The 7,330-nt window shown below is 40.1% G+C and overlaps 1 non-coding gene across 1 annotated transcript; it reads right to left on the bottom strand.

Annotated features, from left to right (window-relative positions):
• Positions 1 to 6,294: 6,294 nt before the first annotated feature.
• Positions 6,295 to 6,376, bottom strand: Trnas-gcu. The gene has a single exon. It is a non-coding gene; the product is annotated as a tRNA-Ser (tRNA).
• Positions 6,377 to 7,330: the final 954 nt, after the last annotated feature.

The following is a 7,330-nucleotide window of genomic DNA, read 5'->3' as shown; positions in this document are numbered from 1 at the left end:
TACAACGAGTTGTTTATATAGATAATACTACATGAGTGGCCGTTAGATACCATTTATCTTACAACGAGTTGTTTATATAGAGAATACTACATGAGGGGCCGTTAGATACCATTTATCTTATAATGAGTTGTTTATATAGAGAGTACTACATGAGTGGTCGTTAGATACCATTCATCTCACAACGAGTTGTTTATATAGAGAATACTAAATGAGTGGCCGTTAGAGACCATTTATCTTACAAGAAGTTGTTTATATAGAGAATAATACATGAGTTTACATGTGTAAACAAGTATGTGTTATCGAAAATAATACACGATGTTGTCACCAACGGGTGTGTAAGAAACATAGTTATATACTGGGAGAGGCCTTAATATAGGCCAACGCCAGTCCCCAGACCGCAAAGAGAACGGTAATAAATATTGTTTAAACCCAAGTTATATACTATCAACACCAATGTAAAATTTGAAAAAAAACATCAATAAAAGAGGGAAAATAGAGAATTGTTGACTGTTATGTCTGAAGATATTGGTTTTATTCTGCGAAAGGGGCGGGACATAGCCCAGTGGTAAAGCGTTCGCTTGATGCGCGGTCGGTCTGGGATTGATCCCCGTCGGTGGGCCCATTGGGCTATTTCTCGCTCCAGCCAGTGCAACACGACTGGTTTGTCAAAGGCCGTGGTATGTGCTATCATGTCTGTGGGATGGTGCATATGAAAGATCCCTTGCTGCTAATCGAAAAGAGTAGCCCATGAAGTGGCGACAACGGGTTTCCTCTCTCAATATCTGTGTGTGGTCCTTAACCATGTGTTGGACGCCATATAACCGTAAATGAAATGTGCTGAGTGAGTCGTTAAATAAAACATTTCTTTCTGTGTTTTTTTCTTTTATCCTGCGAAAGTTTGAATCCGCTCATTATCGCATATTCAAGTAATAACGGACATTTTATTATATTGTTATTGTCATCATTTTCCTACTCGGTGCGGGATTTAGCCCAGTCGGTTGAGTGCTCGCTTGAGGTGTTTGCGTCGCAGGATCGAACCACCTCGGTGGATCCATTGAACTGGTTATGTTTTTCTCGTTACAACTAGTGCACCACAACTGGACAGAGGCAGTGGTATGTGCTGTCCTGTCTGGGAAAGTGCATATAAAAGATCCTTGCTGCGTTAGGAAAAATGTAGCGGGTTTCCTCTGATGACTACGTGTCAGAATTACCAAATGCTTGACATCCAATAGCCGATGATTAATTAATCAATGTGCTCTAGCGGTGTCGTTAAACCTTGTTTCTTTTCTTTTTTTTCTTTTTGTCAATTCTGTAACAGTGTTCTTCTTTCTTTGATGATTTCTTTGATGATGATGATGATGATGATGATTATTCTTCCTTGTTCCATCGAATCGAAAGTCGATATTTTGTAAATATAAATATTTACAAATAGTGTAGCAGAGAAAGGAAGGAAATGTTTATTTAACGACGCACTCAACACATTTTATTTACGGTTATATGGCGTCAGTTATATCGTTAAGGACCACACAGATATAGAGAGGAAGCCCGCTGTCGCCACTTCATGGGCTACTCTTTTCGATTAGCAGCAAGGGATCTTTTACATGCACCGTCCCACAGACAGGATAACACATACCACGATCTTTGATATACCAGTCGTGGTGCACTGGCTAGTACGAGAAATAGCCCAAGGGCCCACCGACGGGGATCGATCCCAGACCGACCGTGCATCAAGCGAACGCTTTACCACTAGGCTACGTCCCGCCCCTCTAAGCAGAGAAAGAACGAAGAGTTAATATCCAGAATGAGTGGTTAAAGGGAGATTACCCTTTCTCATATCCTAACTATAGAATATGATGACACTTTTCGTAGATCTATAATCAATACAGAATTAAACAAAGAAAAGAAAGAAATGTTTTATTTAACGACGCACTCAACACATTTTATTTACGGTTATATGGCGTCAGACATATGGTCAAGGATCACACAGATTTTGAGAGGAAACCCGCTGCCGCCACTATATGGACTACTCTTTCTGATTAGCAGCAAGGGATCTTTTATTTGCGCTTCCCACAGGCAGGATAGCACAAACTATGGCCTTTGTTGAACCAATTATGGATCACTTGTCGGTGCAAGTGGTTTACACCTACCCAATGAGCCTTGCGGAGCACTCACTCAGAGTTCGGAGTCGGTATCTGGATTAAAAATCCCATGCCTTGACTGGGATCCGAACCCAGTACCTACCAGCTTGTAGACTGATGGCCTAACCACTACACCACCGAGGCCGGTCAATACAGAATTAGGACTGGTACATCAAAAACCGTGGTATGTGATACCAAGTTTGTGGGAAAGTACAAATAAAAGATCCCTTGCTACTAATGAAACAATGTCGCGGGATTTCTCTCTAACAATATATTATTAAGTCAAAATTGCCAAATGTTTGACAACCAAAAGCCGACGATACATGTATATATATAATAATGTCGATTGATACGCTGCAGGTAAGAGTTTCATCCACATATGTTACTATTATCGTCTATGGCATTTGATTTGGTGGTATACACCCTGTATATATTCTACAAAGGTAGGTAGATAACTAGTTTAACGTGCTCATATATGACTAGGGTTTCCAACACTGTTTAGCGAGACGTAGCCCAATGGTAAAGCGTTCGCTTGCTGCGCGGTCGGTTTGGGATCGTTCCCCGTCGGTGGTCCCATTGGGCTATTTCTCGCTCCAGCTAGTGCACCACGACTGGTACATCAAAGGCCGTGGTATGTGCTATCCTGTCTATTGGATGGTGCATATAAAAGACCCCTTGCTGCTAATCGAAAAGAGTAGCCCATGAAGTGGCGACAGCGGGTTTCCTCTCTCAATATCTGTGTGGTCATTAACCATATGTCTGACGCCATATAACCGTAAATAAAATGTTATAATTCCAATCTCTAAAAATGCCTTTGTTATAAACCCTTGGATTGGTCAAATTCGTATCACGTGATGATAAAATGTTTTGAGTGCGTCGTTAAAGAAACATTTCTTTCGAACACTATTCTACAAAGGGTTCCTGTTGTCATGTTGTCATTGTAAAATAGCTATTATGTAATAATTCCTCGTATGCAGGCGTTTTGAGTCTTAATTTGGGGGTCAGCTGACGGCCTGAGGGTACTGAAGTAAAGTTTCAACCGTTTTATCTCCTGAGAAAATAACAAACAAACAAAAAAGATAAAAAAGTTAATAAAATATATTACAGTGAGATTGCTAACGACATGCTGTCGATGGAACCAATTACTCCCTGTGTTGTATCAGCAATTGGACAGTGTTGACTTGTTTCAAAATAGAGGATGTCGATTCGAAATGGAAATGAACGTGTTGATTTAACAATCATGGACGATCGATTAAGTGACCGTTTTTACGATTGATCACTTCGTTCAGCAATCATCGCTGCGTGCCGCCGGATATCTCGAAATAAAACGGCTAAAAGTGGAAAAGAACAACACGCTAATTGTTCGCGCCAAATTGACAGTTACTATTAACCTCATCAAATTCGTATTTATATCCCGATACTGTTTTCTTTACAACCACCCACGCATGCAGGAGGAACGATCGTTTTGTGTTGCGTCTTTTTTTCTTTTTTTGTCGTTCGATTCAAACGATTTTGGGAGGGCAGGACGTAGCCCAGTGGTAAAGCGCTCGCTGGATGCGCGGTCGGTCTGGGATCGATCCCCAGGCTATTTCTCGTTCCAGCCAGTGTTCCACAACTGGTGTAACAAAGGCCGTGGTATGCACTATCCTGTCTGTGGAATGGTGCATGTAAAAGATCCATTGCTGCTAATCGAAAAGAGTAGTCCATGAAGTGATGACAGCGGGTTTTCTCTGTCAATATCTGTGTGATCCTTAACCATATGTATGACGCCATATAACCGTAAATAAAATGTGTTGAGTGGGTCGTTTAAAATAAAACATTTCCTTCCCTCTTTACGTATCAAAGAATACAATTTAATAATACACTATATTTCCTTTTCTTTCTTTCTTTTTTAAATAAGGAGACGTGGAATCATGGAATTGATTTATGGAGTTTGGATCCCCTACACACTGCTAACAAATTATTTTTCTAAATTTCTGTTCTTTTCTCTGACGTCATATAACCGTAATTAAAATGTGCTTAGTCATTAAATAAAACTTTTCTTCCTTCCTTTTTTCTTGAGTTTAAAAATGTTAAGATTGTTTATGACAATGAAACAGTGTGTGTGGGGGGGGGGGGGGGGGGGGGGACTTCCCGGAAGAGAGAGAAAACAAAAAGATAAACACTAATCTAAAAAAATATTCATCCTCAATCAACCTATCCTCAACAAGGAAACAAAACGTTTAGGACTTACTACACAGTTCACTTCCGGGTGGGAGTTCATTCCACTTTGGTTCCTAATTGTGACACATGTTATGGTCCACATATTCACTTCTAGGAAATAGTGAAGAATTAAAACAATACGTATATTTAATGGTAAGCCTTCTGGCTGTATTTTGCCCATATTATTTTGTAATATAGCACAAAAAACCTGAGACGGAAATATTCCCAATTTTGGAGTGAAAATAAATGATCATATAATGTAAGTTCGCAATGGTGTATGTTGTTAGTGCCAACAAGAAACCGTTCTATTGGCAATCTTCATTTGAATTGGGGTAATTTAACATGAATACCAATGGCAGATGACATCTGTGTAGTGAGACCTTAGCGCCAGTTGGCGCCATGGCGGTTTTTTTTGCGTATTCGAGCGCTGTAACGGTGGTAACATTCTGAACTTCGTAATATCCTGAACTTCGTAATATCCGAAAAACAAGTGTTTAACTGGTATATATAATGAATATGTTTTTGTTTTTAGATGGAAAAACCGGCCTCGGTGGCGTCGTAGTTAGGTCATCGGTCTACAGGCTGGTAGGTGCTGGGTTCGGATCCCAGTCGAGGCATGGGATTTTTAAAGGGACATTCCTGAGTTTGCTGCAATTTTTAAGGTGTTATCGGCGAACAGAGACTTTTTAACGATTGTAATTACATATCAAATATATTTTTCTGCATATATATTAGTGGCTGTATATTAAACGTGTTTCTGATCGTTCTAATATTTGTACTAGGTTAAATTTCATTTTATTTCCTAAGACAAAATCAAGTTTGGGCTTCTTATAAATATTAAGACGACCAGAAACACATTAAATATACAGACACTGATATTCTAAACAAGAAAATATATTTAATATGTAAGTTTAATCGTAGAAATATTTTATTAGTCGGAAACATCTTATAATGTAGCAAACTCAGGAATGTCCCTTTAATCCAGATACCGACTCCAACCCCTGAGTGAGTGCTACGCAAGGCTCAACAGGTAGGTCCAAACCACTTGCACCGACCAGTGATCCATAACTGATTCAACAAAGGCCATGGTTTGTGCTATCCTGTCTGTGGGAAGTGCAAATAAAAGATCCCTTGCTGCCTGTCGTAAAAGAGTAGCCTATGTGGTGATAATGACCATATGTTTGACGTCAAATAGCCGATGATAAGATAAAAAATCGGAAAGAGTAGCCCATGTAGTGGCGACAGCGGGTTTCCTCTCAAACTCTGTGTGGCCTTTAACCATATGTCTGACGCCATATAACCGTAAATAAAATGTGTTGAGTGTGTCGTTAAATAAAAGATTTCTTTCTTTTTTTTTAGATCGAAAAATTTAATATTTTGGTTGGATGGGCTATTGAACACTATATAAAGTAAAAATGTATTTTGTTTAACGACACAACTAAAGCATATTAATTTATTAATCATCAGCTATAAGTCAAAAGTGTATGAGTCATCGGCTATTGGATGTCAAAAGTTTATTAATCATCGGCTATTGGATGTCAAACGTTTGCTATCATCGGCTATTGGATGTCAAAATTTTATTAATCATCGGCTATTGGATGTCAAAAGTTTATTAATCATCAGCTATTGGATGTCAAAAGTTTATTTAAGCATCGACTATTGGATATCAAAAATTTGGTAATTTTGACATATAGTCTAAGACATAGCAACCATAGACAGGATAGCGACATACCACGGTCATTTTCATATCATCAATCGTGGCAAACATTTGGCTGGGACATAAAATAGAAAGGAAAACATTTTTGCATTAATAGCCGCCGACAGGGGGGGTCGATTCCAGACCGATCGCAGATCATGGTGTGGAATGTACTACCCTTGCTATGGTATGGTGAATGTAATAATCGAAAAAAAAAGACCATTAAAAAAGTTGTTGTTTCTAACATTAATAATATTTCGACGAGGATGGGATTCGAACCCACGCGGGGAAACCCCAATGGATTAGCAGTCCATCGCCTTAACCACTCGGCCACCTCGTCATGAGGTAAACAATTAAAAAATTGCACGTGAATGCATCACAGGTTGTCAGACTTACTCTGACGGAACTACATCGAGTCACCTTAGCCCTACCCCTTATTGATATACAGGGTTCGAAACTTGCCAAAAAATATGGTGACCCAAAAAATAATAATGCATGTTGGCAAATTATGGTAAGCGAACCACGAGCAAGATGTTAATGTGGAATACATATAGACTAACAGGCAAAAGAAACTTATCACTTTTAAAATAAGTTTATCTGAATTAAAGATACTGCAATAAGTTTTAAAGTAATGAGAAAACATTCGCCAAAACACACCCTGTGTTTCCGAAAAGTCACGGTTTCCGGATTTAGTGAATTTCGTACAGTCATGAAAAATGCGAAAAACAGCATAATTTGAATTTGTTAAAAATGTTCGTGCATGATTGTTGCATAAATACCGGTGTGGGACAAAGCAAGGAAGCAGTATCAAAAAGAACATCAGAGAGCTGCCGAGACTTACCCAAGCAGAACGCAACAGAGCTATCGGTATGGCCGATATGGGGGGCCTCTCAACGGCAGATTGCAAGAACCTTCAACTGCAGTCAAGACACCATCAGCAACTTGTTGAGCCGTTATCAGCAGACAGGCCAGGATCAAGACCGTACAAGATCGGGAAGACCAGCTAAAGACCAGCTGAAGACCGCTACATCCGGACAATCCACCTGCGGAACCGATTCGTAACGGCGACGGCTCTGGGACACCCCATCAGCAGACGAACAGTCTTACGACGACACCGCAGGGCTGGTATCAGAGCTTTCCGCCCCTTCCGTGGAATGGCCTTGACCCCTCTACACCGTCAACGCAGATTACAATGGGCACGAACTGTACGTCGATGGCAGCGGCGTGATTGGGAAAGGGTGCTGTTCACGGATGAAAGTCGCTTCAACATGTTCCGAAATGATGGCCGAGTTCG

The sequence above is a fragment of the Gigantopelta aegis genome, chromosome 11 (genome assembly GCF_016097555.1).
Source record: "Gigantopelta aegis isolate Gae_Host chromosome 11, Gae_host_genome, whole genome shotgun sequence".
Lineage (NCBI taxonomy): Eukaryota > Metazoa > Mollusca > Gastropoda > Neomphalida > Peltospiridae > Gigantopelta > Gigantopelta aegis.
The sequence above is the reverse complement of the archived record's forward strand: the minus strand, read 5'-3'. Positions and strand labels throughout refer to the sequence as shown.